A 24,872-nucleotide genomic window follows, 5' to 3' on the forward strand; every position below is an offset into this window, starting at 1 on the left:
TGTATTTTATCAAAGGCTTTTTCTGCATCTATTTAGATAATCATGTGATTTTTGTCAGTTTGCTCATTAATATGGTCAAATATATGGATGGTTTTCCTAATATTGAAGCACCCCTGCACTCCTGGTATAAATCCTACCTGGTTAAAAGGAAAAACCCTCATGATCACTTGCTGGAGTCTTTTTGCTAGTATCTTATTTAAGATTTTTGCATCTATGTTCAATAAGGAAATGGGTCTGTAGTTTTCTTTCTCTGTTTTTGACCTGCCTGGCTTTGGAATCAGTATGATATTTGTGTCATGAAAATAATTTGGTAAACCTCTTTCTTTGCTTATTCTGTCAAATAGTTTGTATAATATTGGGATTAGTTATTGTTTGCATGTTTGATAGAATTCATTTGTGAATCCATCTGGTCCTGGGGATTTTTTCTTAGGAAGTTTCTTGATGTCTAGTTCAATTTCTTTTTCTGTTATGGGATTGTTTAGGTTGTCTATTTTTTCCTCTGTTAATCAAGGCAATTTGCATTTTGTAAATAGTTATCCATATCACCTATATTGCCATATTTATTGCCATATAATTGAGCATAATAGTTTTTACTGATTGCCTTAATTTCCTCTTCATTAGAGGTGAGGTCTCCCTTTTCATCTCTAATACTGTCAGTTTGGTTTTCTGCTTTCCTTTTTTTAAATTAGATTGACCAGTACTTTGTCTAATTTTATTTGTTTTTTCAAAGTAACAGCTTCTAGTCTTATTTATTAAATCAATAGTTCTTTGACTTTCAATTTTATTAATTTCTCCTTTTATTTTTATAATTTATAATTTAGTTTTCATATGATGATTTTTAATTTGTTCACTTTCTAGTTTATAAATTTGCAAGCCCAATTCATTGACCTCTGCCCTTCCTACTTTGTTAATATATGCACTCAAGGATATAAATTTCCCCCTGAGTACTGCTTTGGCTGCATCCCATAGATTTTGAAAGGATGTCTCATCATTGTCATTTTCTTCAATGAAATTATTAATTTCTTCTATGATTTGCTCTTTAGCCAATTTTGGAGGATTGTATTATTTAATTTCCATTTAATTTTTTATTTGCTTCTCCAGGTACCCTTACTAATTATTATTTTCATTGCATTGTGATCTGAGAAGGTTCCATTTATTATTTCTGCTCTTTTGCACTTGTTTCCAATTTCTTTTGCCCTAGAGTATGGTCAATCTTTGTGAATGTACCATGTGCTGATGAAAAAAAGGTGTATTCCTTTTTGTTCCTATTTATTTTTCTCCACATATCTACTAACTCTAATTTTTCTAACCATTCATTCACTTCTCTTACCCCATTCTTATTTATTTTTTGGTTTGATTTATCTAGTTCTGATAGAGGAACTTTCAGATCTCTCACTAGCATAGTTTTTCTATCTTGTGCATCCTTGAGCTCTACTATTTTCTCCTTTAGAAATATGGCTGCTGTGCTATTTGCTGCATATATTTTGAGTATTGATATTTCCTCATTGTCTATACTGCCTTTTATCAGAATGTAATTACTTTCCCTGTCTCTTTTAACTAGATCTATTTTTACTTTGACTTTGTCAGATATCATGATTGCAACTCCTGCCTTCTTTTTATCAGTTGATGCCCAATATATTTGTCTCTATCCACTTACTTTTACCCTCTGTGTGTCTCCTTCCTAATGTGTGTTTCTTATAGACAGCATATGGTAGGGTTTTGGTTTCTAATCCACTCTGCTGTTTGCTTGCATTTTATGGGTGAGTTCATTCCATTCACATTCAGAGTTATGATTACCTGCTGTGTATTTCTCAGCATTTCTCTTTCCACTCCTAGTCCTGCCCTTTCCCCTTTCACTATTTCCTTCTACACCAGTGTTTTGTTCTTAATCAGTCCCCCCCCTAATTCCCACCCTTATTGTACTTCCATTTATACCCCCTTATTATTCCCCTCTTATTTTCTTTACAGTCTTTTTGAACTAACCCCACCCTCACCCTCTCTTGTATTGCTTCCCTCCCTACCAGTCTATTTGTTACCATATTACTCCCCTATAGCGGGCAAATCTATTCTCTGCCCCAATGTATTTGAATGTCCTTTCGTTGAGTCAATTTCAATGCAAGTAAGAATTGTGTATTTCCTATCTCCGACCTCTTTACCCTTCCAGTGTTTCGATGTTCTCCCCTCCTCCCACCATGTGCTTCTTTTTGACATATAAATTACACCATTTTGTTCTTTTCCCATTTCTTTTAGTATTAACCTCTATTTAACTGTAGTTGTGTGTATATATACATATATATGTGTGTGTGTGTATACATATATATTTATGCATACATATCTCAATATGAATACTTGTGTCTTGGCATTTCATCCTATACTGTTTGTCACTGTTCCCTCTAAGTATAATTCTTCTACCTACCCAGGTGATAATAACAATTTTTATGAGTTACAATTATCCTCCTTTCTTGTAGGGATACATATCATTTTAACTTATTGGGTCCCTAAAAAAAGTTTTTTTGTTTTGTTTTGTTTTTCTTTTTTTCCCCTTTCTTAATTACATTTTGATGATTCTCCTGAGTTCTGTGTTTAGGCATCAAATATTCTTTTCAGTTCTGGTATTTTCTTTACAAATGCTTGGAATTATTCTAGTTTACTAAATATCCATACTTTCCCTTGTAAGGATATAGTCAGTTTTTCTGGGTAGTTGATTCTTGGTTGTAGACCTAATTCCCTTGCTTTCTGGAATTGGTCCTTCAGTGTAGATGCAGTCAGATCCTTTGTTATTCTCAGTGTAGTTCCATGGTATCCAAATGACTTCTTCTTAGCACCTTGTAATATTTTTCCTTGGTCTGGTAGTTCTTGAATTTGGCTATAACATTCCTGGGTGTTTTCAATTGGGGATTAAGTACAGGAGGGGATCTGTGTATTCTTTCAATCTTCACTTTTCCCTCTTGTTCTAGAATGTCAGGGTTGTTTTCTTAGATAATTTCCTTTAGGATGATGTTCAGGCCTTTTCTTTTGTCATGGTCTTCTGGTAGATCAATGATTATTAAGTTGTCTCTCCTGGAACGATTTTCTAAATCTTCTGTTTGGTGAATGAGGTGTTTCAAATTTTCCTCAATTTTTTTCAATTCTTTTGTTTTTGTTTTAATAATTTTTTGCTGCCTTTTGAAGTCCCTAGCTTCTAATTGTTGTATTCTAGTTTTTAAAGATTGAATTTCATCCCTGACTTTTTGATCATCCTTCTCCATCTGGTCTGATTTTCTTTCCAGGTCATCTTTCATCTTCTTTGCCTCATCTTTTATCTTCTTTTCTTCATCTTTCATCTTCTTTGCCTCGTTTTCGTGCTTATTAATTTTGGCTTTGAAGACACTCCAGATGGCTTATCTTGCTTTTTAAGTTCTTTTCCCAGTTGTATTCAACCTCTCTTAACTGAGTTTTTAATTATTTTTTTGAGTCCTTCTAAGACCTGTATCCAATTCACTGGAGTTTCTTTGTTTTTGGTTGGTGTCCCTTGATCCTCCTCTGTTACATTTGCTCTTTGTTCATTGCCAGGATAAAAGGTGTCAATTGTAATTTCTTTTTTTCTTTTTCTGTTGTTTGCCCATATTTGCCCCTTCTTTACCCCCTGTAGTAGCCTATAGTCTTGCTTCTCTCATTATGTGCTGAATCTGAATCTGTGGGTTTGGTCTTTTCTGTCAACCTTCACCCTCAGAGCCTAGCAAGGCTCTCAGAGTAGTCTGTGGGGGATGGGTGTTGGAGCATGAGCTTCCCTGCCCTCTGAAGGCTTGATAAGATTAAGCCCTTCAGAGTTGAATTTACAGAGCTGGATGTGCCCAGAAGCCAAAACTTTGGGAAGGGGGGCCCAATCTGGAGTTTCTCAGCTACAATTGTGCTGCCTTCTTTGAGGTTCTCTTCTAACTGCCTCCCAGCTACCCATGTTCAAAGCCTTGAACCTGGCATAGCTTTGTCCACAAGGTACTGCCTTCAGATTAGTACTCTTACCTGCCCAGAGATTCCAGCCACTGCTGGAGGTTCAATACTATAGGTGAGGGAGGGGTCCTGGGATCTTCCTTCTTCCTTCCCCTTAAACTCAAGTGTTTTCAAATTCAGGATTTTCGGGGAGCATACATTTTAAGTTAAGTCCAACAGGAGGGTTGCTTAGCTCTGTCCTATTGTTAGATTTGGTTTTCAGTCCTCTAGGAACATTTGGTTTTTAATTTGTGAGGCAAGGTTTTCAGAGGTCTGAACTTTTACTGCCTCTATGTTGCCATCTTGACTCCCTGTCTCACCATATCTATATTTCTATACAAAAATTTATCTTTTTGTATCAATATCTATATCTATATATGTATCCATATCATATATGTTATCTATATCTTCATAACTAGATATAATTAAATATGTAAAGAAATATATTTCAAGAAAAATACACTAAGTTGCATATGAATTGTAAACCCAAATTTGAACTTTGGAATAATTTTGCCAAGCTCCTGAGACAAAAAAAAAAATTAAAGGTTAAGAAGTCTTTTATAAGTTACACAGTTTTGTTCAGTTCTATTCCATGTGAATCCTTATGGACTGAGAATACTTATACAAAACTATACACTCTTCTTTTGAGATGTTTAATTTAGTTGAACCTATGACTTGTCTTAGAATAATCAATTTATAAAACCATTGACAGGAAATATCCAAATAGAATGGCATTGATGACTTGAGCAGGGAATCAGCAGTTTTAATTGTTGAGAAGAGGCAGAGAAAGACTGAAAGGAAAGGAAAAGGATTTATTAGGCAGAGAGAGAGAAGATAAATGAATTCTATGGAAGGGATGAGGAAAGGTAATGAGATATCAATGAACAACTAGATTGAAACGAGGTCAGGATCAAATTCTAGATCTATAGTCTTTTTATTAGTGTTCTTATTGCTTTTCGGTCTTTTGGCTAATATCAAATATGTATATCATGGCTCTTTCAGGTTATTAATTATGTTCAATTACCTCAAAAACAATTACTCAAGACCTGTGTATATTTATCTTCCTTCGTTCCTTCCTTCGTTCCTTCCTTTGTTCCTTCCTTCCTTCCTTCCTTCCTTCCTTCCTTCCTTCTTTTCTTTCTTCTTTCTTTCTCTCTTTCTCTCTATCTCTCTCTCTTTCTTCTCTCTCTCTCTTTCTTTCTTTCTTTTCTTTCTTTTCTTTCTTTCTTTCTTTCTTTCTTTCTTTCTTTCTTTCTTTCTTTCTTTCTTTCTTTCTTTCTTCTTTCTTTCTTTCTTTCTTTCTTTCTTTTCTTCTTCTTCCTTCTTCCTTCCTTCCTTCCTTCCTTCCTTCCTTCCTTCCTTCTTCCTTCCTTCCTTCCTTCCTTCCTTCCTTCCTTTCTTTCTTTCTTCCTTCCTTCCTTCCTTCCTTCCTTCCTTCCTTCCTTCCTTCCTTCCTTCCTTCCTTCCTTCCTTCCTTCCTTCCTTCCTTCCTTCCTTCCTTCCTTCCTTCCTTCTTTCTTCCTTCTTTCTTCCTTTCTTCTTCTTTCTTTCTTTCTTTCTTTCTTTCTTCTTTCTTTCTTTCTTTTCTTTCTTTCTTTCTTTCTTTCTTCTTTCTTTCTTTCTTTCTTTCTTTCTTTCTTTCTTTCTTTCTTTCTTTCTTTCTTTCTTTCTTTCTTTCTTTCTTTCTTTCTTTCTTTCTTTCTTTCCTTTCTTTCTTTCTTTCTTCCTTTCCTCTCTGATTAATCTACAAAGAACATCTTATAGTTTTTTAAACTACTTTAGTAATAAGAATTATAGCCTAGAAGGGTTTGGCAAAGTATATTTATATACACACATACACATGCATAATCATTTAAATGTATGTCTGTATAAATGTATATATTTTCTACCCTTATCTGTGCACCATTAGTAACTCAATATATATTTCTTTAACATAAGATATGGATTCTTACCCAATTATTTTTTTAAATGTTTATGTTCTGTCTTAGCATCAGTACTATTAGACCAAAGCAGAAGAGCAATCAGGTCTAGTCAATTGAAGTTAACTGACTTTCCAACGGTCACACAATTGGGAAGTGTCAGGCCAGATACAAACCTAGGACTTTCCATCTGTAAGCCTAGATATCTTTCTACTAAGCCATCTATGTCCCCCCTCTGACTTCTGTTAATTCACATTGGCACCATTAGGCAAAATGATTTAAACCTGATGAATCTAAATTTTTTATTATGCCAAAATAGTGTTGAACTAAATGAAATCTAATGCTACTTTGTTTTCTGAATTTTTGCAATGATTTCATTTTTAGTTATTGTTTTTTTTCAAGCAAGGACAATTTAAAAAACTTTTCTCAATATTTATTTTATCTCTTTAACTTTTAAGAAGAAAAAAATTCCCAACACTTGATGTCTTTTATTTTAGAAGACCTCATGACTGGTAAATGCAATTTTTTTTATTTATTATCTTGCCTAAGGCTCATAATAGACACTAGTCAAAAATCAAATTATTTAATTTAGAGTTCAATTCCCTCTTGGATCTGGACTGTGATATATGTAACAGCTTTTTATCTAATGGTAAAAGTTTTCCTTTTTTTGTATTTCATTGATTTTCAGAATTTTTATATTGTAATAAAAATTACATGAATGCATTATAGCTATCCTTTAAAATTTGTTTTTATGTTTGTAAATGCACATCTTCTAGGTTCTTAAGTTGCACAAAGATATGGGCAGAGACTTAGAAAAGCTGCATAACTTCCCAAGGATGCATCACAATATTCTGTATTCAACTAGTTTCAATATACTTTTATCAATTAAATAATATTTAATTATTCAGCTGTATTAATTTTACATCTATACATGTATGTGTATGTGCATTTGTTTGTGATGTTAGCACTAGCCTTTGGTCTATAATTTTGTAATCTGGACCTGGCATTAAGAAAGAAAAGTTTATTTCTTTTCTAATTAATAAGCAGTTAATTTTTAAATGAATAATTTCTTCCCCACCTCTATCATTAAGCAAAAAAAACAAAAAATGAAATAAAGAAACAAACAAAAAATAAAATCCTCAATACATAAGCATGTATGTTGAGGGAAAAATACAAAACCAACAATTTTGTTATAGCCATGTTTTGTTTTACATTTTAAGATCATTACTTCTCTGTCAAGAGGTGAGTAGAACGTTTCATGGTCATTCATTTGGAGTTATAACTAATCATTGCATTAATCAGAATTCTAAAGTTGTTCCATGTCTGTTTTCTCTATAGAGTTTTCTTTAAATTATTCTCTAATTTCTGCTCACTTGGATCTCCATCAATTCATAGAGATCTTTTCTATCACTGTTGAAATTCTTTCCTCATTTGTTATCATATAATAATATCCCATTTTGTTCATATATCAGTTTCTTTACCTGATCAGACATTCCCTTACTTTTCAATTTTTACTCAATTGAAATAAATATGTTATATACAAATAAAGAAATATAAACTTTTCCCTCTCTTTAACTTATTTAGTGGTGTCTGTTCAGGCTACTATAGCTAAATCAAAGGATAGTCAGCTACTGGTAACTTTTGGGGCATAGTACCAAATTGCTTGTCAGAATGGTTGAATCAATTCACAAAATGGACACAATAAACTAAGGTATTGTTAATATCTATTTATACATACCTCCTCCAACATCTGTCATTTTCCTCTTTTTTCATCATGGCCAGTTGGATAAAATATTGTGTAATTAATTTCTGTACCCTTGAACTATGATTCCCAGCATCCCACTTTCGTTCTCACATTAAGTCCTTACATTTTGGAGATAAAGTTTCTGTAATGCCTCCCTCTATTCTCACTTTGTCCCTCGAATGTGGTCAGGAAACCTTCTCTTTACTCAGTCTTTATTTCTGTCTTTATATTTCCTCTACTTCAAGTGATTATTAATAAATCTTGTAAAATGTTATACTTGGAGTTATTGGATATTAATTTTAATCTTACATTTCGAAGAGGAATCTCCAAATTGTTTAATTTGCAATTCTCTAAATATCAGTGATTTAAAACCTTTTCATTTGATGTGGTAGTTTTGGTTTATTTCTATGAAATTTGTTCATATTATATCATAATTTATGTAATAGAGAATAACTCAGTCCTAAATTTGACACATTCTTAATATATCTTATATAAGAGACTTTTATAAGAGAAACTTCTAAGGAATTTTCTTTTAATTATTCTCCTCAATATTTTACTAAATTAGAATTGTCTATATAAAACTTCTAAAATTTGATATGATCAAAATTGTCCATTTTTTGGTATTTGTTTCTCTGATACATTCATGCTGTGACATTTTCTATTTAAATGTGTTCTTTAATTTTGTTTTTGCTTGTTTGTTTTGCTTATTTTTTGGTATATGGTATGAAATGTTGATCTAAACTAATTTCTGAGAGATATCAATACAGATTTACCAGCATTTTTTTTTTAATTGGGGTACTTCCACCATGAGCCATAGTCTTTTGTTGCATGTTCTTTCTCTTTCTCTCCCTTTCTTTGTGTGTTTCTCTGTGTCCCTTTCTCTCTTGGTCTCTGTTCCTGCCTGTCTCTATCTCTCTTACTTTCTCATCTCTGGGACAACACCATGTAATGATTACTGTTTTTTAGTACAATTTGTGATATACTAGTAACAGACCTCCCACCTTCTAACTTTCTTTTTTCCTGTTATTACCTTTGAGATTCATTAACATTTTCATCTCCATATCAATATTGCTCTTTTGGAAATTTTATTAGTATAACATCAAAAAAATAAAGTAATTTATTTTAGTATATCAGCTTAATTTATTTATGAGCAATCAGTGTTCTCTAATTGTTTAGTTTTCTCTTTATTTTGACAGATAGTTTTTTAGTTAGATTTACATAGTCTGTCGATAAATCTCAGTGGAGTTACTTCCTACAGTTTTATAACTTTATAATTTTTAGTAGAAATTATATTTTTAGCCATTTCTATTTTTTTAGGAAGAAATAGAACTTTCAAAAAATTATTTATTTATTTAGAATAGTTTTCTATGGTTACATGACTCATGGACTTTTCCCACCTTCTTTTCCCACCCTCCTCCAATGAGCTGACATGCAATTCCACTGGTTAAAACATGTATCATTTTTCAAATGTATTTCCATATTATTTTATATTTGCAATATGAATATTTTCATATTTTTGCAAAAAATATTTAACACCAAAACCCCAATCATATTCTCATCAGGCCATGTGATCATATGTTTTTTGTATGCTTTTTCTATTCCCACAGTTTCTTTTCTCTGGACATGGATAGCATTCTTTCTCAAGCTCCTCTGAATTGCTCTGGGTCATTGCATTGCTACTAGTAGAAAAAATCTTTTACATTTGATTATACCACAATGTATCAGTCAATGTGTACAATGTTCTCCTGGTTCTGCTCATTTTGCTCTGCATCAGTTGTTGGAAGTCTTTCCAGTTAACACAGAAATTCTCTAGTTGATCATTCTTTCCAGGTCAATAGTGTTCCGTCACCATTAGATACCACAATTTGTTCAGCCATTCCCCAAAGCAAACCCCCTCATTTTCCAATTTTTTGACACTACAAAAAGAGCAGCTTTAAATAATTTTATACAAATATTTTTCCTTATTATCTTTTTGGGGGTACAAACCACACAGTGGTATGGCTGGATCAAGATCAGGCAGTCTTCTATAGCCCTTTGGGTATAGTTCCAAATTGTCTTCCAAAATCATACGATTAATTCACAGCTCTGCCAATAGTATTTTAGTGTCCCAATTTTGCCATATTCCCTCCAACATTTATCACTTTCCTTTCCTTCAGTATTGGCCAATATGCTAGATGTAAAGTTGTACCACAGATTTTTCTTGTTTGCATTTCACTAATCAGGAGGGGTTTAGAGTACTTTTTAAAGTGATTATTGATCATTTTATTTCTTCATGTGAAAACTGCCTATTCATGTGCTTTGACCATTTGTCAACTGGAGAATGGGTTGGGTTTTCTTTTTTGTAAATTTGACTTAGTTCCTTATATATTTGGGAAATTAAACCTTTGACAGAGTTGTTTTTTTTTTTTATAAATTTTCTCCAGTTTATTGATTTCCTTCTAGTTTTGATTACTGGCTATAAAAGAATTCAAAATGCCAAACCTAGGATTTTACCTTTGATGTTGGAGTTAAGAATGTCCACTCTTGATAAGTATATGGGTGTGGGTTTGTGGTATATGATTGGTTCTTTATTTTTGGAATTACTTTGATAGCTGAGTAAAGGATGGACTGGAGGAGGAAGAGCCTTGAGACTCAAGAGAGAAAGAACCAGGTTAGTGAGAATGACCTGTAAAAAGGTGGTAGCAGTATCAGAGGAAAGGAGAAACTTTCATTCTACTATTTATAAGGTCATAAAACATTCATTCACCAGTCAGATATTCTCTCTCTCGTCACTGCTTTATAGATCCAGTCTCTCTTCCTTTGCCCTCCTACCCTCAAACCATACTATTATAAATTATCACAGCTGAAGTGTTTCAGTTTTCAGTTTAGACAAATTTTCTTCAAAATATCTTCTGTATTCGACTCATTATTAAATCTTACATAATTTTATGCCTACTTATTTTAGATATGAAGTGTGATGACTTTTTTTTTGCTAAAACTACTTAAGATATGTATTTATTGAATTGTAGAAATTCTATCATCTATACTTTGAGATCACACTATTGAATATGAAGTGGCAGGGAAATTTTATGATGCAACAGGGATACTGAAGCAGAGGGGCATCTAAGTATTCAAGAGAAAATGGGATATTTACAATAGCCCTGCCACTTCCAGAGCTGGCTGAAGAGTCTGGCTATGCAGCTGAGGAAAAGGATAGCTAAGGAGACAAATCTCTACTAGAGAACAGGACAACCCAAACCAAGAAAAGTACCACCTTTCAGGAGTTGTAGCTTGCATTCCATCCCAACTTACAAAATCTGAGCTAAGCTGAGACCCTGAGTCCTCATTTTTGGGGTCTATTGCGTGAATATTGTCCGACTTAGACCTTTGAGTCTGATAATTTGGAGAAACTATGATGTCTGCATTACTTTGCTTAATCAAAAGAAGGATCAAGCTGTGCATTTCCTTGACCTTCTAGAATTATATTTATTTAATATCTAAAGATTTTTTCCATGGTTGAATGTCTTCATAATGATTTTTGTTATGTTACATATATATGTGTAACATCTAAGCATATGGGTCTGCTCCATGATGTCAAGGTCATATGATCAGAGGTCACTAAATATAACACATTTGAGAAAGATATAAGATCTTGTTAGTAGAAGTGGGACTCAACAGCTGTTATGACCTAGGAAATCCATTATTTCACAAAAAGAATTTACATTATTCTATAGAGAAATTGTAATAGAGTTCTTTGAGAACCATGAGGTTCTTTGTTAGCCTGATACCTCCTCAGCACTTCTCAAAGTAGTGTTCATATACATAAATAGAATACTCCAGGGACATGTCACTTTGACTGAAGCAAGTCAATTGAATGGTTATGAGTGTTACTTAGTGCTATGTATGCATGATGAGTGAAATATGACTTATCCAGATTCACATAGATACTAAGTGATTAAGGCAGGATTTTAACTAATATCTTCTTACATGTAAGTCTATTGTTCTGTTTGCCAATCCAAGTAAACATACTATGTACCATCTATAAACCTCCAGGTGTTTGTGTTCTCCCTTATGTTTAATTATACATTTCTGTGTACATGTTGTATCTTCTCAATAAATATTAACTACTATGATGACAGTGGGTTTTTGTCTCTATTTCTGTATTTTGCTTTTGTCTTTGTATCTCTAGCAATTATCACAATTACCACACAAAATAGCTACTTAATAAATATTGAATAGAATATAAAATTTCATACCTATAATTTTATCATTGTGAATACTCTATATCAAAGTATAGATGACAAAATTTCTATAATTCAATAAATAAATATCTTAAGTAGTTTTAGCAAAAAAAAATGTCATCACATTGAAATCGATCATATTTAGCAAAATTAGTAAAAAAAGTCAATAGATTTCTGGTTTTTCCCCAAGCATATACACAAATCCTCTCTGCTTGGTTGGACTTACTAGAGCCAGTTTCACTGTAAAACCTTTAAGAAACTAATCAGTTACCTAGAACTGTGTTGATAAAGGCATGGCACCATGCCCCAGCATGCTGGAGAATGCTGCTCCATTCCCCCTCTCCACCCCATCTGTGGACATTTTCCTCCCCCTAGTGTCTGGAGTAATGTGGGGAACTCACAAGCAGCTTGAAGTTGCAGTTTTGGAACACAATTTTTAAAAGGTTCATCAATGCCTACCCAGATCATTCTAAGTCATCTGAGTAGGACTTACATATAATCAATGCAAAAGATATAAAATATCCAACAGCAGTCAAATATTCCGACTACTACACCATTTTGGTATTATGACTCCTCACTTTGCAATGTCACTTTATCGTACTGGTGAATCAGCCACCACAGTATTCTTGGAATCTTTGAATAGCAATGTGGCACCATAAGGTTTGATTACTATAAGCAAGAACTTTAGTTCAGTGGAAGCATTGGTTATGAGTCTGAGAAGAGAGAGAGACAGCCTACTCTATCACTCACTGGAAATTTACACACAGATAAAACGAAACACCTGTCAGAATGATAAATGGGGTTTCTTGTTATCTCACTGTCTCTATCATTTCCCACTCAGATTCCCATCAAATGCCTAGATTACATGGGGAAAGCAGGAAGAAGAAATGTCCAGCTCATTTTATTTCTGCTCAAGGAATATGAGCAAAGATCTCTAGATATTTATAAACAGGATTGATTTCATTTTTATTTCAATAATCTTAGAATTTATAGCAATTTCTTTATGCACATTATCTTAAACCTATTTCTCTGAGTCCAGGCCTGATTTTTTTCTCTCTTTGCTATGTTAGCATTTGGTTATTGAGATTTATATCATGCCTTCTCTACAAACACCTGAAAAGAATCATTTTGAAATAAAAATAAAGCTTGAGAATAAGCAGTATAAAAATATTATAAAGCTAGATGTTCAGGCATTAGCCAGATTGAAGCAGATTAGGTGGACTTTTGGTGGATCTAGGCAAAGTTGTGGGACAGTGAGATGCAAAATTATTATAGCAGTCATGTAATAACACATTGAAGTTTCAGATATTTAAAGTAATTTGCAAAATTAGAGCCAAATGTAGAGATGATGTAAGACTTACATATCCTTAAATGCTATGAATGATATTTCATTCTCAATTCTTATGATTTAAAAAATTCTTATCCTCTCTGAGCCTTAGACTCATCATTTATAAAATGAGGGAGTTATAACTGATTATTTCTAAGTTTCTTTCCAGTTCCAATATTCTATGAATTGATTTCCTTTTTAAAGTAGGTTTTTTTTCTTGACCCTCTAATTTGTTTATAATTCAACATTTTATGTTTGTCAAATATCTGTTGTTTATCATGATATAGGGTTTCAATTAATCATTTAAATATATATATACACACATATATATATATATGTATATATATATATATATATATATATATAATTACTTCCAAAGCACAGTCTTATTTTGACATTTTGGAAAATCCTCAGTTTCATTGATATCGTCTATTTTCATATCCTGGAGGTAGTGGTGGTGAGTCATTTCAGTCATGCCCAACATTTCATGACCTCATTTAGTATTTTCTTAGCAAAGATACTGAGATGATTTGCCATTTCCTTCCCCAGCTCATTTTACAGATGAAAAAATGAAAGCAAACAATGCTGAGTACCTGAGGATTACATAGCTAACAAATGTCTGAGGTTGGATTTGAACTCAGTTTTTCCTGACCCCAGCCAGTCCTGGTGCTCTATCCACTATGACACTTAATTGCCCTCTTTGTATGAACACATATCAGAACTCCCTCATTGCCTGAATATGTCAGATGATCTTTATAATCTACTGCCACAGTCCTCTAAACTCCCTCAAAAGTTTTTTTCTCATAGTCAAAATGCAAAAGAAGTCCACTTTTTTGCACTTAGTTTGGTCATTGAAAAACAAATTCTATTATTAAATCTGCCTTGGAAATCTCATTTGAGTAAGACTTACTTGTCTGATAATATTCTTTCTTAGGGTAGTTAGCTTTTGAAAACAAGATCCTAATAAGAAAATGTAAGTAGGACTCTACGCTCAAAATATTTTAAACAAATGTCAGTTAAATTCCTACTTTGATACTCTACCATAATATGTAGGTGATACTTGACTTTTGAAGGTTATTTTATTTTTGCAGATTTTCTGATACTCTTTAAAGTTGGAAAGTCTTCAAATACGGGCCTGCTCATAGTCTTTGTATCAATAATCAAAGGACCATCCAGCTAAACTGAGAAAGAGTTATCCCCCAGAAGGTTGTCAAGAGAGGATGGGGTTTTCAGGCACATAAAAAAATAAGCAAACACCACAAAACAAGAATGAATGGAAAAGACCATATGTTCATGCTTCATGAAATATAAAGTGTTATGATCTATGTTTGTGAAGGGCATGCTTAAGCAATTGAGTATGAAGATCTCTTAAAGCATTAAGTAGACCAAGAAAAATAAGAAAAATGTTACCAGTTTATCAAATTTATTTTTTATTCAATATTATATCCCCCACAACATGGAAAAAAAACAAATTTTAACATTTAAAAAAATTGAGTTCCAAATTAAATCTTCTTCTCTCTCCACCCTGAAATAATAATCACTCTGATATAGATATCACTTTTGCAATCATGTAAAAACTTTTTCCATATTAGTCATTTTGTGGAAGATAAGTCAAATAAAAGACAAATGAAGAAATGAAACAGTATATTTCAATGTGCACTAAGATTCCATTATACCTTTCTTTAGGCATATGGCATTTTCTATCATTAGTCCTTTGGGATCATCTTAGATGACTGTATTTCTCAGAATAGCTTTGCCATTCATAATTTTTCATTGTACAATATTGCTTTAACTTTTTGCAATATTCTCCTGGTTCAACACATTTCATTTTGTATCAGATGGTGTAAGTTTTTACAGGTTTTTTTTTTCTGAAATTATATCGTTCAACATTTCTTGTAGTACAACAGTACATTATAATAATACACTACTTCTTGTTCAACAATTTGCCAATTGATGGAACTCTTCCTAAATTTCCAATTATTTGTTACCACAAAAAGAGCTGCTCTAAACATTTTTGTGCAAATAGTATTCTCCCTCCCTGTAATATAATCTTAGAAATGGTATTTATGAATCAAAGGGCATTAATTTTTTTTTGTCTTTGGGGCACAGTTTCAAAATGCTTTCAGAATGATTAGATTTGTTCACAACTTTGCCAACAGTGCATTACAGTTCCAGAATTCTGGAATTTTCTCCAACATTTATCATTTTCATTTTCTGCCATATTAGCCAATTTGATAAATGTAAGGTGGTACATCTGAGATGTTTTAATTTGCATTTCCTTTAATCAAGAGTATTTTAGAGTATCTTTTCTTATGGATATAGATAGCCTTGATTTATTCAACTGAAAACTGCCTGTTCATATCTTCTCACCACATTGATTTGGCAAATGACTTATATTTTTATAAATTTGAGTCAATTCTCTATATATGTAAAAATAAGGCATTAATAAGAAATATTTGATGTAATCCCACCCCTCTAAGCTTTCTGTTTTCCTTCTAATCTTGGTTGCATTGGCTCTATTTGTGGAAAAACATTTTTTTAATTTAATATAATTAAAATAATTAATTTTATAACTTATAATATTCTATGCCTTGTTTGGTCACAAATTCTTTCTTTATCCACAGGTCTGACAGATAACGTATTTTATGATCCCTTAATTTGTACATGATATTACCCTTTCTGTGGTAAATCATGTATACATTTTGATTTTATCTTATTATATTGTGTGAAATTTTGCTCTTTAACCAGTCTCTGCCATCCTACTTTCCAATTTTCCCCACACCATTTTTGTCAAATAGTGAATTTTTGTGCAAGAAACTTTGTTCTTTGATTTATCAAACATTAAATTACTGTGGCCACTACTATATTTTTGTATACTTAATGTATTACATTGATTCATCACTTTATTTCTTAGTCAATATCAAATTGTTCTGATGATCACTTTGTAATACAGTTTGATATTTGTAAAGATATTTTATTTTACCAATTACCGGTAGTAACAATTTTCCACATCAGTTTTCTGAAGTTACAAGATCCAAATTGTCTCCCATCCTTTCTTCCCTCCCTGTTCCTATAGATGGCAAGCAATTTCATCTGATATAACCAAGCAAAGTGTATTTCTATATTATTTAGTGTTGTGAGAGAATACTCATATAAAATAAAAATCTCCCAGTAAAAGCCAAATATACTAAAATTAAAAGAAAAACAGTATGCTCTTATCTATATTCTGACTCCAACAGTTCTTTCTCTGGAGGTGGTTAGCATTCTTTGTCATAAATCCTTTAAAATTGTCCAGGATAATTGTGTGACGTAGAGTAGCTGAGTCAAAGCTGATCATTGAACAATATTAGTACAATATTGGGTAAAACATTCTACTGATTCTGCTTGTTTCACAATGCATCAGTTCATGAAGGTCTTACCACCTCTTTCTGAAATCTATTCATCATTTCTTTCCATAAGATAGTAGTATTCCATCACTGTAATATATCACAATTTGTCCAGCCATTCCAACTGATAAAAATGCCTACAATTTCTAATTTACCACAAAACGGGCTGCTATAGATAATTTTGCACAAATAGGTTCTTCTTCTTCCCCTCTTTTTAAAAATCACTTTGGAATATAAATTTACTTGTGATATTACTGGATCAAAGTATATGCATATGTTCTAATCCCTCTGGGTATAGTATATGCATATGTTCTAATCCCTCTGGGTATAGTTCCAAATTTCCCTCTAGTTGGATGAGTTCACAATTCCACCATCAATGCATAAATGTAGCAATTTTGCCCCATCTCTTTCAACATTTATCACTTCCTTTACTGTCATAATGGCCAATATAATAGGTGTACAGTGGTACTTCAGTCTTGTTTTCAATTATATTTCTATAATCGAGTGATTAAGAACATTTTTGTATTAATAGCTTTGATTTGTGAAGATTAAATTTAACTCTTCCCTGATTATAACAATAAAATTAACTCTCCTCTGATTGTGAAGATTAAATTGTAACCCCTGACTATTTTTAGAACACCCTACTTAAAGTTGAAAATGGAGATCTGCCCATTTTTAGATCTAATCACCAAAAGTGTAAACATTCCACTTAATCATTGGTTGGGAGGTCTGTGACTGATCTCTTTAAAAGGAAGCGAAGGAACAAGTTCAGGGCAATTGAATTCAGTTACGATTTGAATGTGCAATAGGGGGTGATGAATCAGAATCAACTGACTACCTTATGGGCAGTCCTAAAGCATAGCATCAACTGTGATTGGAAGACATAAAATTAGGGGAAGACACAGGAAGTGATGCATGAGAAAATGTCTTTAAAAGGGAGTGACAACTTCCTGAAGGGATTAAATTCTTCATTCTTTTGAGTTGAGGCTGATGAAGAGGGGCAGAAGGATCTGCTGACTGGACCTGAGACCCTGCTCCTTAGACTGACACATGGTAAGTAAAAAGCTGACTCTTAACTGTTGAATTTTTCTGAAGAGACTTCCCCAGTTTCTGGGCTACAAGGGCCAAGGCCTATCTAGTTGAGGACTAAACCCCCTTGCCTGTTGTGAATGTTAAAACTGCTCAGACTCTACTTCAGAAGATTTGATTAAGCTATTCCCCATTTTCTACAATGGAGGTACTTGGTCAGGAATGTATAGAGAACTTTAAGATTATTCCAACCTGCTCAGACAGTGAAAGTCCCCAACTTATACTTATAGTGAAGCAAAAACCTTAAGCTAGGTGGTCTATTTTTATATCTAATTCAAAAGGGTGCTAAGTACATATAGAGGTTAAATTAATCACTAAAAGGTCAAGCAACTTACAAAAGGCAAGCTTAACAAAAGAGGTATGAAGTTTTAGTCTACCCAGAGAAGGTGAGAACTAAAGAGTGGTGAGAACTAGGAATGGGTAGTCCTGGAAAAAAGTGTCTATTGTGATTGGTAGATATAACAATTTAGGGGAGGTGACATAAAAGAAAGATCTCATTAAAAGGAAGCAAAGGAACAAGTTCAGGGCAATTGAATTCAGTTACAATTTGAATTCAGTTTGGAGGCTAATTTCTGTTTGGAGTGGAAGAACCCAGCCTGAAGACGATCCTGTGGTGAGTGATAAAGACTGACTCACTCTCCCTTAAGGGTCAGGCCTAGGCCATTTGGCCTAGGTCCTTCCTACTATTTTCTCTTCTCTCTCTCTCTCTCTCTCTCTCTCTCTCTCTCTCTCTCTCTCTCTCTCTTTCTCTCTCTCTCTTTCTCTCTCTCTCTCTCTCTCTCTCTCTCTCTCTCTCTCTCTCTCTCTCTCTCTCTCTCTCTCTCTCTCTCCCTCTCTCTCCCCCCCCCCCTCTCTCCCTCCTTAATTTCTTCATTAATTAAAATCACCATAAAACCCTATTTTGGAAATTTTCCCATGGTGACCACTTATTTTTGATTTAAATCAAGACACTAAAAATTATCTTTACAGTTTTGGCAATTTACAATCTTGAAACCCACATTTTTGCCATTACACTGTGTTGAGCCAGGGGGCTGGAGATAAATTACTTAGTGTTTAGGTTACATATCTTACCTTATCCTCTCTCTGATTTCTTACTTCACTCTTTATACAATTTGTAAATAAATTGTAAATAAATCTCTTTGTAATTAATTAAATTCCTAACTACCACACTCTTAGATAACCCAGCCCAATCCTTTTATAAATAACCTCCTTTTTTCCCTTATAGATTTCATCTGAAAATTGCTTATTCATATCCTTTGACCATTTGACAATTAAGGAATGGCTTGTATTCTTATAAATTTGACTTAGTTATCTATATATTTGAGAAATGAGCTTTGCTCATTTCCCCAGCCTTCTTAATTTTTTTTACTTTTATCTAACTGGTGGGTTCTGTTCTCAGGCTAGAGAGGGCACTAACTTAAACTTCAGTTTTTCCTTACCCTCAGCTCTAATTCTTGGTTTCTGTAAACTTCATTTCTTCTAAGGTGATATGGATTACTTCCAGGTTAAAATGGCTCCAAAGTAGAAGCAGAGCTCTTCTTCTCTCCATTGATAGAGACAGATTGTCTCAAAATGACAAAACCAAAGTCAAACAAGTGAAAGGGGTCCACAGTAGGGCACAGCATGGAACATAGCCAAAGTTAGGACATTTCCATGCTAAAAGGGGGCAAAATTTCTCCCACCAAGGAGCAAGCTCATTACCCCTCCCCACTTCACCTACCTTGCCAGAGTCTGAGTGAGGACAGGACAAACTTCTAAATTCTAGGAGGGAGGCTGGCTGACGTCAAAACAGACTTACCCCTAAGAGAAATTAGACTTGGAACACCTGTAGGCTGAGGAAACATGGAAATGGGACTGGAAGCTTGGGCAGAGGCGGTGACACAGCAAAATGCCACAGAGAAACAAACAATAGCCTCTAGGCAAAAACTTCTCCAGGGCTCAATTCAGAGACTTGCCTACACTCCACACCCAGACCTCTTCTAGGCAATCTTTAAGTTCTCAGGGGCTAGACCTGCCCATAAGTGCATCAAGACTAGGGACCCCAGGAGGCTAAGGAAATGTGGAGATAGGGTAAGGAGCTTGTGCAGAGGGGGTGGCTCACAGCAAAACACCATAGAGACCTGAAAAATAGCCTGTGGGTAAAAACCTCTCTAGTGCTCAATACTGAAACTTGCCTACACTCCACACCCAGACCTCTGTGAGGCATTTTTTAAGTTCTCAGGGGCTGCACCTGCCCCTAAGAGCAGATAGACACTGCTAAGGACTAGGAAAGAGATCCTCAGGGCAAAAACCTCTCCAGAGCCCAATACAAAGATTGCCCACTTTCCTCACTTAGACTTCTGACCAGGAAGGAACAAGGCAATGATCACCAACTTCCAGGAACTAAAATCGACCAACACACACACACACACACACACATACACACACACACACACACACACACACACACACACACACACACACACACACACACACACACACAAACCTTAACCCTTGATAATTTTTATACAGAAAAAAATCCAGACTAAGGTGGTATGATGGCCTGTGGGCTGGGAGCTCTAAAAGCCACTTTCCACTGCTATATCTACTTTAGAGACTGCTGATGGATTAGAGGGCTCAGAGCACTGTGAACTACCTTGTTCTTTGGGCCTCACTCTGAGCTTACACAGCCCAGGTCCTCCACAGGAGGACTGCCTTACCCTAAGCTTGGGGTCTCTGTATAGACTTCAGAAGGGGCTTGAAATCTCACTCTGGGCTTACACTAGAGAAGTGCTTTATGGACTGCCCTATGATGGACTTTGGGGCCTTCCCCTGGGCTTGAATGAGTAAAGATGCAAGAGACTGCCTGTATGGCCTGAGGCCTCATTATAGGCTTGTGTTATGACTTGGAACTTCAAGGGGTAGGTGTGGGGTTCTCTGCTGTGGGCTTAGGCAAGGTTTTAGGGTCTTGAAGTTGGCTTGTTAGCAAGTTCAGAACCTAAAGCAGTAGGTGGGTGGTGGGTGGTTTGTACTCTATAGTGTGGCTTTGTTGCTGGCTATGATCCCCTCTCATCCTAGTGATGTAAATCTTCTCTGCCTACATTCCAAATTGTTTTCTCTATAAGAGTTGCTTCACTCCATTCTCTGGCTGGTTCTGTCACTCCAGAATTTGTTTTGAGGCATTATCTTAAGATTAGTTTGAGAGGATTCTCAGAGAGGTTTCAATTTTCTGTGATTCTATTCACCCCTTAACATTATTTAAAAAAAAAGGTTTACCTTAATATTCTTGGCCTTTTATTTTTTTCAGATGAATTTCATTGTCTTTTGTTAATGTTATAAAATAAATTTGAGGCAGTCTGATTAGTATGGCACTGGATAGAATAATTTAGGTAGGATGGTCATTTTATTAATGTGACTTGGCCTACCCATGAGCAATGAATATTTTCCCAATTTTTTAGAGCTAACGATATCTGTATGAAAAGTGTTCTATAATTTATATAGTTTATATATGTATATATAAACCATAACATATATAGTTTATATAGTTCTTGGGTTTGTTTTGGCAGTTATAAACCCAAGTATTTTACATTATTTATAATTAATTTAAATCAAATATATTTTTCTGTGTTTTGCTTCTGGGCTTTAATATAGAAATTCTAATTATTTATGTAGGCTTATTTTATATCTCACAATTTGCTAAAGATGTTTTTTTTTATTTCAACTCATTTTAATAGATTCTCTAAGTATAGCATCTTTTATTGTGGTAGTTGAATTTAAGTAGTATGTTGATATCTAGCAAATAGGTATAGTGATCATTTTGCTGGATGTTGCCAATAATGTTACTCTGATCCATATGCTAGATTTTCTATCTTTGATTTCAAATTAGATTTCAGATGTCCTTGAAAATATGTAAATATTTTTGTACTACATTAATGATTTTATTTTTGTATTCTTGCAATTTTGACTACCTTTTAGAGTATGCCCAGTTTGCCCAAGATGGAGCCCACTATGTAATTTACAACATGTATGAGGATAATGGAAAATCATAAGACATAAACTAGTCACAGATTAACATCTAATGCCATGTGCCAGAGTCAAAATAGATACCTTATTCAGAAATAAAGGGATTATCATAAATAGATTTGGGGAACACAAAATTATTTCTTAGCAGACCTATGAATAAGGGAGGAATTCATTTCTAAACAAGACATAGAAAGCATAACAAGTTTTAAAATAGAGAGATTTGGTTCTATCAAATTAAAAAAGTTTTACAAAAACAAAAACAATGCTACTAATATCAGAAAGGAAACAAAAACATGGAAAATATTGATAACAAATTTCTCTTTATAAGACCTCATTTCTCAGATATAGAGAGAACTGAATTAAATTTATATGAATAGAAAGTAGTCCTCAAATGACCACTTTTCAACAATATTAGCCTTGGGGTGGGAAGGGCAGGGCAAAGATAGTGGCTTAGTAGCAGTGAAACCATGAAACGTCTGTGAATATCCTTTCAAAGCAATCTTTAAAAGGCACCTCAAAAAGGATAGGAGTCAAAGTAGGATGAGTAACAGGGGCTCTCCCACTGAACACAATGTGAAAGTTAGGCAGAGAGAGGATTTCCATGATATGAATGGAAAGTGGAAGCTAAACTGCACACAGAAAAGTATTATAACCACCACCCCCCCTTCCACCTATTGCACCAGACTCAGAATCAGGGCACAGGCAACTTCAGGATCCAGGTTGTTACCTACATTAAAATATAGAAAAGAAAGGAAAGTTTTGTAATAGACAGACTTGATGTTAACATAAAGGGTAGCTCATGCATGGAACATTAGCAGATTGAGTTCCAAGGAATGTCAGGATGTTATAAAATGAGGAACAGAGTGATGGAGAGGGCTCTCTTTGGTTTTTGTCTCTTGGGAGCTGAGAGAGATCATTTGCTGTCAGGGAGACTAATTTACTTTCAGTGGGAAGATTTTGAACACTGATTTTGAAGTTCTTCTCATCATCCATTTGGTCTACATTAAATATTTATTCACTGGATTTCATCTGTTCCTGGTACCTGAGTTCAGTTTCTTAATTATATTAGTTATTGAGAAGAAACCAATCTGAGAAGAAACTACCTGTCTTTATTAAGAGAAACTGCAGCCTCTTGGCTGGAGCCCTTAAGGCTGACTTTACCATTGACCTTCACCCTATCTAAGCTACTTGAACTATCTTTGACCACCAGTACTATTTGGGGGTGGGCAATAAACAGTATATCTAGATAGGATTTTGGGGGTTCAGAGACAGATAAAGTAGATATAGGGAGCTTGAAGACCAGAAGGCAGACCCGTGAAGGTCTTGTAGCTTGAGAAAGGAGATCTAGATAAATATAGTTTAGGGAAACCTCCTTTGGTCCTCCTTCTTTTCCCTGTGTGAAAACACTCAAATAATCATTTTTTGTTTGGGAACTGATAGCAGTCAAATTGCATTTTGTCACTGAGTTAGGCCTAAGGCCTGCTACTCCAGCCTACTAGCCTGACACAGACAGAAAACAGCACTTTATCAATTTACCATCTTTATTAGTGAAATAATTCACGTATATCACCTACATCAACCAAAGAATACCTCAGATACATTCCTTGAAGCCCTAGGCCCTGACAGTGAGATTTGGAGGTCCATATCACTGGATGTTCTCAACCCTCCTTGGTAACAGTAACCACAGGGCAAAAACCTGTGATTCAGAAGCTAAGAAACAAATGGCCAGGAATATGCAGATTTCATAGTCTATTGGCATAAAAATAAGCAAAGAGCAAAAACAAACAACAACAACAACAACAACAAAACACCTCTTGACCCTCAAAAATTTCTTCTGGAAGGCAAAAGAGCAATGAACCGAAGCAACAGGCAGTGGTGAAATATAAGCAAACATATGCAAAATCTCCAAAGAAAGGGGGGGGGCAATTGGTTACAGCTTTGGAAGAACTCAAAAAGGAATTCAAAACTCAAATAAGATAGGTTGAGGGAAAATGAGAAAAATAAGTGAAAGTAATGCAAAAAGAAAATAGCTTGAAAAGCAATATTCCTTAAATAGAAAGAGGCAAAAAAGAAAGTGAGGAATTAATGAGTTAAAAATTAGAATTGATCTACTGGTAAAAGAGGAAAAAAAGAAAATGAATAAAAGAGTGGGATGAAAAATAGAATGCACCAAATGGAAAGGGAGGATCAAAAGGTCAAGGAAGAAACTCAGTCTTTAAAAATTAGAATTGGGCAAGTAGAAGTTAATGAGTTCCAAACATATAACAACAAAACAAAAGGAAAAGAATGAAAAAAATATGAAATATCTCATTGAAAAACACTTGGCCTGGAAAACAAACCCAAGTGAGACAATTTAAGAATTACTGGACTTCCTGAAGGTCATGACCAAAAAAAAAAAAGCCATCATCATATTAGAAAAAATTATCTAAGAAACCTGCCCTAATATTCTTGAATTAGAGACTAAAACAGACATTGAAAGAATCCATATAATATAATTCACCCCATTCTATCTCTTCCTTCTCTTTTCTCTCAGTATAATCCTTTCATTCAGCTCTTGATTGATTTTTACATGTCATTCATATGCATACATATCATAACATACATATCATTCCATATCATCATATACATAATATTATCATAATTAGCTTACTTCCCCACCCTCTTTCTAGGTAAATTTCTTCTATCTTGTCTACTACTAAGAGTAATTTTTTTTCAGAATTAGAGATCCTTTTTCCATGTAGACATATAAATACATTGACATTAATGAGTCCCTTTAATTTTCTCTTCCTCGTTTACCATTGTGGGATTCTCTTGTGTCTCATATTAGGCCTTCAAATTTTTTTTGTTTAGGTCTGGCTTATTTCTCAGGAATGCTTAGAAATCTATCTTATTTAATTCCAATTTTTTCCCCTTGAACAATTATACTCAGTTTTGCTGGATAGGTGACTCTGGATTGCAAAACCAAATTTTCTGCCTTCCTGAATATCATATTCCATGCTTTACAATCCTTTAATGTAGAGGCCCATAGGTCCTGAGTGATCCTGATTGTAGCTCCCTGGTATTTGAATGGTTTCTTTCTGGCTGTTTGAAGTATCTTTTCCTTGATTTGTTGGCTCTTAAATTTAGCTATTACATTCCAGATGTTGTCAGTTGAGGATTTCTTTCTGGAAGTAATCTGTAAATTCTTTTGATTTCAATTTTATTTTCTTGTTCAAG

Source organism: Monodelphis domestica, chromosome 4 (genome assembly GCF_027887165.1).
Source record: "Monodelphis domestica isolate mMonDom1 chromosome 4, mMonDom1.pri, whole genome shotgun sequence".
NCBI lineage: Eukaryota > Metazoa > Chordata > Mammalia > Didelphimorphia > Didelphidae > Monodelphis > Monodelphis domestica.